The sequence below is a fragment of the Pseudoliparis swirei genome, chromosome 5 (assembly GCF_029220125.1).
Source record: "Pseudoliparis swirei isolate HS2019 ecotype Mariana Trench chromosome 5, NWPU_hadal_v1, whole genome shotgun sequence".
NCBI lineage: Eukaryota > Metazoa > Chordata > Actinopteri > Perciformes > Liparidae > Pseudoliparis > Pseudoliparis swirei.
In genome coordinates this window covers 8,472,948-8,485,966 of record NC_079392.1, presented here as the reverse complement: position 1 = coordinate 8,485,966, position 13,019 = coordinate 8,472,948, and the positions used below count along the sequence as shown (strand labels likewise).

The following is a 13,019-nucleotide window of genomic DNA, read 5'->3' as shown; positions in this document are numbered from 1 at the left end:
GCGTTCATCACTTTAAGTTGACTTTCATGACTTGTTTCAAATATTCCTTTTTTAATTTATTATAGTTGTAACTATGTACTGGCTCTGTGGCACTCTAAGATTCTTGGATGAAGAGTGCCTTATAAATGGAATCCATTATTATTATGGCGGGCCGGAACACTGGACTTTCACCGAAGGGTGCCGACCGTTGGGTCACCGTGTGAAACAAAATGTACAATGTTGACTAATTCTGTCTAAAAGCGATTAAACATCCTGCACACCAGTATACGTGGGCACGGGCCGGAATTCAGACAAAGAAAGTGGTAACGCCGTCTATCGAGCGGCGAGATCAAAGGGAACGTCAAGATAATAATTTAACACGGAAACTGCCGCAATGTGCAGGAGCTCCTCTCAAAATAAGTGCGCAATGGAGTAAAGGCGACTTGTGTTTTTCCCCTCCAGCGACCCGCTCTGGAAAACTACTGTGAGGGCGTAGAGCACAGACACTTCCCTGTCGTGAACAACAAGTCCGGGACAATTGTTATATTGTGTTAAATATACTGCGTTTAACAACGTATACAGTATGTGGGTATGCAAGCAGGTGCCAAAAGAGTAAAATTAGAGCTTTACAACTGGTCACGCGCTGCTACCTATGCCTGTAATTATAGTCGCAATATAAAACTTGAGGCAAAACAGAAACATCAGAAAGCTTTTTTATAGGAATAACATTGTCACTCTAAAAACAAAACAAAAAAAACCTTGGTCAGTAATTATGTCATGGCTTATAAAAGTTCATATGGTGTGTCAGCAGTGGCTATTTTTTTGAAGTGTGTGTGTATGTACAGTATGTGTATATGTAGGTGTGTGTGTGTGTATATTTGTCTAAGGTTAGTGGTGGTTGAGAGGTAGGTCAGGGGTGTGTGAGCAAATGACAGGATGTGCGGTCAGGCTGGTTCACAAAAATCTGCTTCGTAATGTTGGTAAAGATAGAGCTGACCTCTTCGTCGCAGTCAATGGACCCCCTGTTAACGGCCGTCTGTGTCTCTCTCACACACACACACACACACACACACAAACGCACCTGAATGGGGACCAGTGTATTACAGGGTGGGGACATGTGTTATGACAACACAGAGAAAAGTGCAGGATGAGCGAAAAAGATATATATGGTGGCCATTTGGGTTCATGAAACACTTTGAAACGGACACACTTATATCATATAGTTTTATATTTTCTGTAGTCGTCTTGTGTCCACAAATATCCCAAAATACCAAGCCTGATATTCAGTATGAATAGCATTTCATTTCCCTCAAATCATCCAGCCTAATAACCTGTTGATGCAAGCCATTTTCTTGATGGGAGGATCATGTTGAATATTTATTGTAAGTTGACCACCAACAACCAGCAGAGCTGCAACAATTCAATCACAGCTAGTCACCGCTTTTTGGCCATTTCGTAATCAGTGAAGAAAACAGACGTCGACGAACACAACACCGGGTTTGAATCACGGAGCAGATCGGAGATGTGACGGTCAATACAGAGGTCTGCAACTAGGCGGAAGGCCTAAAGAGTCAAATACAACGAGAGACTAAATAGAGCCCATAACCGTTGCCCGAGACTTGTTATGACAGTGAAAGCAAATGAAAAGCTACTCTGAAGTTAGCAATGAGGAAGGTGCAGCTCAACTCAATGCTCAGGGAGTTTTCTTTATGTCTCACAATTTGTCTCCGATTCCATTTCAGCAAAGACATGCAGAGATGCACGAGTACCTGAGTTCACCATGAAGTAGCGCTATGCAATATTTGCATGGGACAACGGTGCGTACCGGAGTACTGACCCCTGTTGCTTCTCCGCTGTCGGCTCAGAGCTCCACTGACTGGCCGCCTGCTAAACCGCAGCTTCTGCTTTGAGTCTAACATCGAAAGCTTGGGAAGCTATAGCAGAGCATATTAATCCTCCATTCCCACACGGTTTCTTCCTAACTAAAGAATGGCTGTCAACTTCAAAGTCAAGAGAAATGTCATCGAATGCAGATAAGCAGCCAATCTTCTCCCGGCGTGACCTTTGAAGTTGACAGGTGCCGACAGCCGACATCCAGTAAATCGCTTCTGCGTTTCGGAAGAAGTTTGTTGTAACACTTCAGCGTTTCGGAAGTTTAGACTCAAGCCCGGATTCATTGTTAGAAAAACCTTTCAGCCAGAACTCAACCCGGAACCAATATTCTAATGTCAATACATGGTGACTTCATCATTTTACTCTTTACACCGAGTCCCAACACAGCCACACAGTGTGTGTGTGTGTGTGTGTGTGTGTGTGTGTGCCATGACAATGAAGGAAGACTTGAACTCAGCATATTACAGAAAGGTTAAACATGTGTGACAAGTCATGCTGCTTTGCCCGAACTTCAAGGCAAGGTGGGAGGATCGTAAAATTCCACTGTTGTTGTTGTGATGGAGAGTTTAATCACACTGCTAAAAATACCCTTAACTGGTGTCAGATTTAATTTTTTTCCAAGGAGCTTTGAGCTGCAGAGAAAAAAGAAAGAAAGAAGAAAAAATCTGTGCCTGTTAAACTTTCCCCTAAAGACAGAAATGTGCACTCCTGTGAAGCATGTGGCCTTTAGAGGGAGCACAGAAATAAAGAGCGAGATCTCAAGCTGAGAAAGTCTGAGCTCACTTAAAATTCGGAACAAGAATATCCAACAGATTAAAGGAAAAGAAAGAGAGAAAGTAACTACAGATTGGATTTAGAAGGGTTTTTTGATAAATTGGAGGCGACAGTACCTCCTATTTCCAGAGGAGGGTAGAGGAGTGGAGAGGAGAGGCGAGGAGGGGAGGGAATGGGAGAGGAGGGGAGAAGAAATTAGAGGGGGACAGCAGAGGTTGAAATGAGCAAATGGAATATTTAATATTAAAAAAATTACACAAACATAACAGGATGGAAATGTACTTAGTAGAAATAAAACACATGTTTCTGGGTGGAAGAAGTGACCGAGTCATGTCAACTGCAAATGTGTTCATGAGGTGACTCCCTGCCTCCTTTCATCCTTTCTAACTTCACCCTTTTTCTTCTCTTTCCTTCCCTTTCCTCCCTGACCTTTTCTTGAGGTGAGGTATCTAAGGCTCCATTGATGGATTAAAAATAAATGAGAGGGTAAACATAGCATGGGAAACTGGTTGCCGCTCGATGAGCCCCGCGGCGGCCTGTGTGTTCACGGAGAAACAACAGCCGCTCACTTTGTCCACACATCCGTCAAATCCTCACTCCTCAGTCCTTCTCCTTCCTCTCAAATTTGACTTTTTCGATCTCTCTGCCTCCGCACCCCGAGCCCATGTTCACACCGGTGTGGATAAATGTCAACGTGCCTCGTGTCAATTTAAAAGTCGGCAAAGCAGCAGAAGCAAAGAACCTCACGTCTGCCGGCACACTGAGGCTTCAATGTTTATTTGACACCAAAAAAGAGGTTGGATGGAGGAAAATATAGAGACAACTGTGATGCTCATTGGCTCACGTCAGCGTTTACTTTCGAACAGTAAAGTACCTGACTGAATGAAATCACTGATTAGTGGAACTGCTCAGGTTTAGTACGGAAGTGTTAAATCACTTCGCCTTGTTTAACTGAATTAATAACGTGATTATTCATGGGGAATAATTCTGCTCTGTGTTTCTTCCTAAATGAATGTGATTCCTCAATATCCTCAGAGGTGATCTCTCTTTTTTAGAGCTTGATTTAATGGAAGCAAACATGACACGACTCTTCAGTTTAATCCAGTTTTTATTTGGAGAAATTGGGAAATAGCTTACTTATGTCATGAGTGAATATAGATGGCGTTGCTCTTTGCAGCGGTACGTGTGGACTTGCTGGCGGGAAAGTCGTCCGTAGGAATCATGTTTGATGGCACTTGAACTGCCCGCCGACGTGAGGGCTAGCTTACATGTATATATGGTTCACACTCACGCACATGTGCAGTCTATTCAGGTCGAGAGTTAGCAATAGATTTTGATTCATGTTACTTTACACGTAACACCGCTACCATGAAACCCGGATTAGCCTACCGCTAACAGGCCTGAAAAACAACAGCCAGTTAAACAATAGACTACAGCGAGAGCTCTGATTACTTCAGGCCCTGGGGTTGTTGACGTTTTGGAGTTCTTACCCTCCATTCACACCAAGGCAACACTAATTCAATACAAGGCAATACGTACACCTTCAGCAGTTCTAATCTTCCTTTATTGGATTTTTCGTATTTATCTTGATGTCTTTTAGCTTGTTGGCGAACGCTTCCACATTCCACATAAAAATAAATCAAAGCTGGTTGAAGGGATACTGTTTGCTTACCAGATGTAAGAGGATGCATCTGAAATCAAACCGTAAATACCTACCTGTATTGACCCTATACTTCAAATCTTTTAGCACTGTTGAAGGGTCAGGGGGATTAGCAACCGCGACCGTACTTGATGCACACGAGAGCTTCTCTCGGGAAACAGAAACATGATGATACTTGCCTTTTCTTCTTCCTGTGAGCCCTTCAAATCTACATAGGGAGCCCATCACAGAGTCTGACGGGTTGTAGCGACATTTTTTCGACCGTAGCCCAAAATGGACGATCTAAACACCGGCTCTGGGCATTTCCCGTTTTTAACGTTACCCAGAGGCCCTAGAGGCCACGATAGTTGTGTGACACACTTGGAAAGGGAGGGGTGAGCGTTGGGGTACTCAACCTCACCATTAGAAGCCTCTAAATCTTTCTTTCTAGGAAAACAGAAAATAAGCCGACTACTCGACTCTGAATCCTGGTTCATTGTGCTTTACCGCATACTTGTGTCCTCTCTTTTCTCGAGAAGTAGTAAAAACGATTGCCAGCTGCCCATTTTCCTTTTTTTAAACTAGCAGCTCAGCTGTAGCTGGCAACAGCTGAGACTCACATGGTCCCTCCAGGAGGCCCAACACTGAGGTCAGTCACTCAGCTCATTGTCCTCTGAATAAAAATATCTGTGTCTGTCTGTCTAGTGAAAAGAAGCAGTCAGCTGATAGTCATTAGTCGTACTGGCGGTCCTACTTCTCCTACTGGGACTCTGCGCCGAGCTGGTCATGTGAGAAATCAAAGGAAACTTCGAAATGCAGTAAAAAAAAGAAAGAAGAACATCTGCACAGAGAGGTCCCACAGTGAGAGTTGACAATTCCCGACAGGACGCTGACCAAGAGAACTGAAAACGGTTGCAGTGGCTTTAAAACGCACCAAAGAATAGTGTGTATTGAAAAGGAAGACTTTTTGCAGCTACACAACCAACATCTGGGTGCATCTGACTTTAACGCAGGTAAAAAGTGAGGAAGAGGACTGAACTTCATAGAAGGCAGACTCTGGAAATCTGAAAGTATACTGATGCCGTTTTACCACAAGGCTACAAGTAGTATTTACAGGATCATTGAGAAGGGAATATACATTATCAACAAATATGTTTTGTGTTGCAGAGATATCTATCCAACTTGAGCATGTTAATCAGCTAGCCACGGCCTGGCCCATCTTGTAAAACCACTCGAGAGGCGATAGTGAGTCACTGTAGCGTCCAGAAGGATGAGGTAGTACAGTCTTTGTTCACTGTCACAGTTTGTTTACCTGATTAAATCCAAAGTGGCAGAAACAATAACACAACGTGTATGTTTGTGTGGTCCTTGTGTTGTCTCTTCTTTAAAACACGCAGTTAATTAATTGCCAGAGAGTCTGCAGGTAAACCAGCCGGCTGTTTGAGTCCACAGCCAAACACACGCAGGAATCCAGACCGCTGCCGTGAGATAGATGCATTGAACTTCCTCCTCACTGACATGTTTATAATAGCTGAACTGGAAACTGGTGTGGGTGTTTGTGTGTGTGTGTGTGTGTGTGTGTGTGTGTGTGTGTGTGTGTATGGGGGGGGATACTAACCAGACACCACAGGTCAAGTGTGAAATGGACATGAGCCAGACACCTTTTTTGTTTATAAGAAGAAGTATAAAGTATGAAAGAGATGGGCTGAGAAGAAAAGAGAGCAAAGAAGTGGATATGATGTGGGTCAATACATATTTGGGAAGAAAAAAATAAAGAAAATAGAATAAGAACAATTAGATTAGATTAGAGAGAGAGTGTGTGTGTGTGTGTGTGTGTGTGTGTGTGTGTGTGTGTGTGTGTGTGTGTGTGTGTGTGTGTGTGTGTGTGTGTGTGTGTGATGTATCCAGACTATGTTATATTTTCCCCAAAAATCTGTTGAATAGTATTTTGATGAATTGTTGAAACTTAACAAAGTGAATGAGATTAAACAATCCCAAATGAAAGATACATTAATAAATAAATTATTGTGTTGCTTTTATTCAAAAAAGTCGGCTTCAGATTTGTCAAAGAGATTCTGAATGTTTGAATTCAAATGTTTTTTGGGCATGGCTGACTTGAAATTGAATTGCAAATGAATCCTCTGTGATTTGAGAGCTATTTGAATAAAACAGACTTGACTTGAATGAAGTGTTAATTTTAACCGAATGCCCACATACATATGAAAGTGGCAGCAAGTGTACTTTACATTTGTGTTATGCCTTTTGTTGCTCTGAAAGAATGTTCTAAAAGTCTAACACCATAAATCTAATCACAGTGATGTCATCTTAGTTATCTGAAATTGGGCTGAGAGACTACATATCTACAGCACCCTGTGGGTGTCGAGTTTAAAGGTCACCTATTACAAATTCAGAGCATTAATATACATGCACGCCTCACAAAAAATAGACGTCTTTCTTCCCCAAAGTAAGTTTATGGAAGAAAAGTATTTTTAGGCTGAATGGCATCACGTTACCGATCTGGAATGGAAGTTAATACTCGTCGAAAATCATCCATTTTTGGTACAATATCTGACCTCGATTTTCATCCAATAGGTTAAACTTCAAACCGGCAGATACAAAATCCTCATACCTCTTAATCTATATCGCATCGACGCGCTTTCGAGCAGAAATAAGGGCTCAGTGGGTTCCATACCTGTATTGGTCTTATTTGCATGTGCGGTATTGGTAAATGAGTCTCAGAGCTGTGAGCAGATGCCTGCTGAATCCCCTCACTTATTGATATTCTCCTGGCTCTGCTCGGAGTGGATCTGTGGCAGAGAGTCAAGAACCTCAGCCAGAATGGGAGGATTACTGGGTTGTACCAAGCCAGTGACAGGGATTCAACACAATCGCACACATTTCATTGTGTTGCACCTCTGGGAAAGTTACGTGGTTGTGTGTGTGTGTGTGTGTGTGCGCGTGCCCAACTGTCTGTAGGAAAAAAGAGGGGTGGAAGGGAAGCGATAGTCGCGCCAGATTCTGTGTTTGCGGCTGACAGCAGGATTTAAGACCACAGCTTCCAGTAAAAAAGGAGCTCCTACACGGCTCTGCCATCTGGATCACTATATCAAAGCTAGGATTTTTTTTGTTTAAAGGAAGACTTTAAGCTGAGCCTGTTTAGCATTTTCTGTAACGTAAATTATTTTCTTGAACACCTTGAACAATGGACCCTATATGCCAGTTAAATTCTGTCTGGGGGTGTTTCTTCCATATTATCCCTGAAATGACACATTATTTTTGCTCCTCGGTTGATACAACTGCGTCTTCTGAGATCTACTCGTGGGGCTGAAGACTTGTGCTTGCATATTAACAAGCAGAATGGACTGCAAATCTGTTTTGCGAGTCAAGTACCACTCATTCATTTTTTCCATACGCAAAAGTAACTAACTTCAAATTAAAAATTAAAAAGGTACAAGCCTGTCTACTTTTGAAACTTTGAGGTAGAAGTCAACAATGACTCCCGTGGTCGTTTCAGCAAAGAACATCCAATCCTCAAGCTAAAAATGATGTAACATTTACCGCCTGCTGGGGGAAATCTTAAGATTACGGTATTGATAAATGTAACAATCTAATCTGTAGCCCAAATTCATTTATAATTTTATTCTGGTTAATTTTTCTGGAGGGAGTTGATACAACATGAATCATATTATCAAGGAAGAAGAAGAAGAAGAAACTGTTTTCTCCTCACTACTGAATCTGCAGCGCGGCCCACCCGCCATGCAAAATGGAAAGACAAAACTACATTTTCAGCATTGTTTTTTTTTAAAGTATGTATAGAGCAAAGAAAAGAAACACTTGAATTATATTAAATATCTTTGTTTTGTTACAATTGTTAAGCCAGCATGTTAATACGTTTTATTTTGAAAACAGGAAATGTCCCGTAACTTCCGGTAGCTTGTAATCAGGAAGTAAACAAGAGCATGGCTCAGAGACGCTGTCTTCATTAGTTTGTAATCCAGTGGAATCTGCATACATCTTGTACCTTTTGATAGCATCGTTGGTACGTATTGATTTGTGTTGTTACTCATGATTGCAGATGATTATTTTCGTGACTGTTTAGTTTTGAGAAGTTTTATGCACATCGAGTCATTGTATTCATTATGCTCTTTGTGTGTTTTAGTTTTACACTTTCCTATGTCAATAAACCTGTGGACAACGGACAAGGGTCTTCAGAGTCATGATGTCAGGAAGGAGTTTGTCTAACTGCCGAGGTGTATAACAGCACATATACTGAGGGCAGCACAGTAAAACAACGGCTTTCTAGCGGGCAAGATAACGCAGCCAGCTGACAGACGCTACGAACAACGTCATCACACGCAGCCAGTGGATGACCATCACAGCGGTTTCTAAACAGAGGTACGTCACCAGACAACGCCATGGCCGAGAAAGCAAGTTCATTAAAGACGCAGTCCCGCGCTACATGTTCCGCTTCACACTCACGTGCATCATCAATGGGGTCTGCTGCAGCAAAGGCAAGAGCAAGAGCAGAGGCAGCAAAGGCACGCATGTCCTACGCCGAAGAGGAAATGAACCTAAAGCTAGGAAAAGCTAAGCTAGAAGCCTCAATAGAAATGCTCAATTACAAGAAAGAGACAGCCGTAGCTGAGGCTGAAGTCCTGGAAGCTGCGGTAGATGCAAATAGTGAAAGACATTTCATGTTAAATTTGGACTCCAATCCTTTGGAAGCTGCACAACGCACAGAACAATATGTGATTGACCAAGCCAAATCACAAAACACAGAAGCTCAGCTGTTTGATGATGGTGTTGTAACAGAAAGAGGCCCAAGCGCTAACTACGAAACTCCAGCTGCATCTATCAAATCTGAAGCCAACTCATTCCATCCAACCCAAGCCAATATAGCTTCCCATCATACGACAGCGACAAAGCAGCTTTTCAACCAACTCGCCTCACCTCACAGCAGCCTTACATCTATGAAGATGAAAATGTCGATAAGAAACGCAATGTTCGGTTTGACAACCACAATGCCACTCCTGAGCAGAGTCTTGGACCTCAAAACGGCAAAGGTCATCCTGCCCTTAAATCCTATGCCACATTTTCAAACACCAATAATGTCAATTACAACATTAGCGACTTCGTGAGATACTTTGCTCGTCGTGAGCTTGTGGCAACAGGCCTACTTCATTTCAACGACAAACCTCAGAACTACAGAGCCTGGAAACGTTCTTTTCATAACGCAATCAAAGGTTTAGACCTGACACCAAGCGAGGAAATGGATCTCCTGTTTAAGTGGCTCGGCAAAGAGTCAGCAGAACACGTCGAGCACATAAGAGCGATACACATCAATCGTCCAGCAGCGGGTTTGGCTATGATATGGGACAGACTTGAACAATCTTACGGCTCCGCAGAAGTTATAGAAGATGCTTTGTTCAAACGCGACGACGCGCGCCTTTCCAAAAATAACAAACCGAGATTATTCTAAACTAACAAAGCTGAGTGATCTTTTAATGGAACTAGAGTCAGCCAAAGCTGAAGGAGATCTACCCTCTCTTTCCTTGATACAGCGAGAGGCGTCAACCCAATTGTACAGAAGCTCCTTCAATCTGCAGGAAAAGTGGGCATCAGTTGGGGCATCCTACAAGCGGCAATATCACGTTTCATATCCCCATTTGCCTGCTTCAGAACTTTGTTAGCAATGAAGCTAGTGTCAAAATGACCCAAGTTTCAGCTTTGTCTCTCACTCAGACATGTCTCCCAAGACAGAAAAAACAGCTTGGAAGCCAAACAGACAGCGAGAAGTCTATGTTAACAAAACAGAGGTATTTCCAAAAGCCATCTCTGATTCTAGAGAGCCTCCAACGAAATTCGATGAATGTGACAAACTGTGTCCAATCCATAAAAAACCTCACCCTCTACGCAAATGCCGTACATTCAGAGAAAAGCATATCGAAGACCGAAAGACATTCTTAAAAGAGAATAACATCTGTTTCAAATGCTGTGCTTCATCATCACACATTGCAAGGAACTGCACATTTAATGTTCGATGTTATGAATGTAAAAGTGAAAGGCACCACACAGCGCTTCACCCTGGACCTGCACCCTGGGTTGAATGCACGGACTTGGCTCCAGAGCATGGCGGGGAGCAGGATAGCTCTCCACAACCCCATGTCACCAGCAAATGTACAGATGTCTGTGGCGGAGACGTGACGGACCGATCCTGCTCTAAAGTATCCCTTGTGAAAGTGTATCCAGCCGGCCACGCTGACAAAGCAGTGAAGATGTACGTGATTCTGGACGAACAGAGCAACAGATCACTAGTTCGTTCACAGTTCTTCGAAATCTTCAATGACCAAAGTCCAAGTGCTCCTTACTCATTGAAAACGTGTGCTGGAATAAAGGAAGCGACAGGAAGAAGAGCCAGTGGTTACATCGTGGAATCTTTGGATAGGACCGTCAGCATCCCACTACCCAGCCTCATAGAATGTGATGACATTCCAAATAACAGAGATGAGATTCCAACTCCCAATGCAGCTTTTCATCACACGCACCTAAAGTCAGTTGCACACCTCATCCCAGATATCGACCCACAGGCCCCAATTATGCTTCTCTTAGGTCGGGATATTATCAGAGTCCATAAGGTCCGCAAACAGGTCAATGGCCCACACAACCTACCTTATGCTCAGAAGTTGGATCTGGGATGGGTCATCATGGGTAATGTATGTTTAGGCCGCGTTCACAAACCACAGACAGTCAGCACCTTCTTCACGAACACCACGGAACGGGGACGCCCTACACTCTTTGACCCGTGTCCTAACGTGTTCAATGTAAAAGAAAAATACAGTGACACCCAGGTCACAAACCACCTCCAAACACATCCTGAGGAGATATCAAACTGTGAAGTTGATAGCCTAGGATATAACATATTCAAGCAGACCAAAGATGACGACAACATGGCTCCATCTATCCAGGACATCTCCTTCATGAAAATAATGGAAGAAGGGCTAAGAAAAGATGCAAACAACAGTTGGGTAGCTCCATTACCTTTTAAATGCCTACGTCAACGGCTCCCCAATAACAGGCCACAAGCTTTAAATCGTCTCCTCAAGTCTCAGGCGCAACTTTGATAGGAAGCCTGAAATGAGAGACCACTTTCTCATTTTCATGGAAAAGATGTTCAAGAATGGTCACGCTGAGCTAGCCCCTCCTGCAGTGAAGATGAAGAACAGTGGTACTTGCCAATATTAGGTGTGTACCATCCAAGAAAACCAAACCAAATACGAGTGGTCTTGATTCCAGCGCCCAGTACAGCGTGTGTCGTCAACGCGCGTGCTGTTTGACGGGCCTGATCTGAACAACACACTGCTCGGTGTACTGATACGCTTTAGAAAGGAAGCAATTGCCTTTACAATGGACATAGAACAGATGTTCTATTGTTTTCAGTAAGGGAAGACGATAGGAACTTCTCGTTTTCTATGGTTCCAAGATAACGACCCCTCCAAAGACATTGTGGAGTATCGAATGACGGTCCACGTCTTTGGAAATAGTCCTTCCCCCGCAATAGCGATTCATGGACTGCATCAGTCTGTTCAGGGTAGTGAGCTCCACATCGACCCTGACGTCCAACGTTTTGTGATGCGCAACTTCTATGTCGACGACGGGTTGAAGTCTCTGCCCACAATCAACCTGCTGAAAAAGACACAGAATGTTCTCTCCAAATCAAACTTAAGGCTGCACAAAATCGCAGCAAACAACAAGGAGGTCATGGAGGCCTTCCCAGCCGAAGATCGTGCAAAAGACCTTAAAGACTTGGACCTCAATGCAGATGCGCTGCCAATGCAGCGTAGTCTTGGAATCAATTGGGACCTCCAGGCCGACTGCTTCCACTTCAGCGTCTCTGATGAGATAAAACCCTACACTCGACGGGGTGTCTTGTCCACAATCAACAGCCTCTACGATCCTCTAGGGTTCATAGCGCGGTCACAATACAAGGCAAGGCTATTCTGAGAGAACTCACAACTGAGAACGGCGACTGGGACTCACCTTTACCCCAAGAAATGGAGGAAGCATGGACATCTTGGAGATCATCTTTGAAAGATCTGTCCCAGCTTTCTATTCCCAGAGCTTACACTACAACTTCACCCACAGCAGCTGTCAGGAGGGAAAATGTTTTTCTTTCGATCGCATCCAAGCTATCGCCGCTGTGGCATATCTAAAAGTAACTGACTCTGCTGGAAACAACCATGTGGGATTTGTAATGGGCAAAGCCAAGCTGACCCTCGTCCTGAACAAACAATTCCAAGACTGGAACTTTGCGCAGCAGTGCCGGAGCGGAGTTAGCAGACTTAATCTCGTCAGAACTAGACCTTCAGCTCGATGCTACAACCTTCCACTCAGACAGCAAGGTAGTCCTTGGCTACATTTCTAATGAAATCAGGCGCTTTTATGTATATAAGTAAACGGGTATTTACGATCCAAGATCCTCTCACCCAGATCAATGGCGCTACGTGTCAACAGAACAGAACCCTGCAGACCACGCTACACGTTCTGTTGCTGCAGGCCATTTGAACGACACAAACTGGCTGAGTGGACCCAAATCTCTGTACACACCGGAGACAAGTGCTGCAGAGAGCACCTACGAGCTTGTCGACCCGACCCGGGTTCAGACCCAGACATTCGCCCTCTGGTGTCCACTTTGAGTACTACAACAACATCCAAGCAGCTTGGTTCTCAACGATTC

The 13,019-nt window shown here is 43.7% G+C and overlaps 1 long non-coding RNA gene across 1 annotated transcript; it reads left to right on the top strand.

Annotated features, from left to right (window-relative positions):
• Nucleotides 1-8,147: 8,147 nt before the first annotated feature.
• On the top strand, nt 8,148-8,487 carry LOC130194335 (uncharacterized). The gene is made up of 2 exons (XR_008831821.1): nt 8,148-8,324; nt 8,445-8,487. It is a non-coding gene; the product is annotated as an uncharacterized LOC130194335 (long non-coding RNA).
• The last annotated feature ends 4,532 nt before the right edge of the window (nt 8,488-13,019 follow it).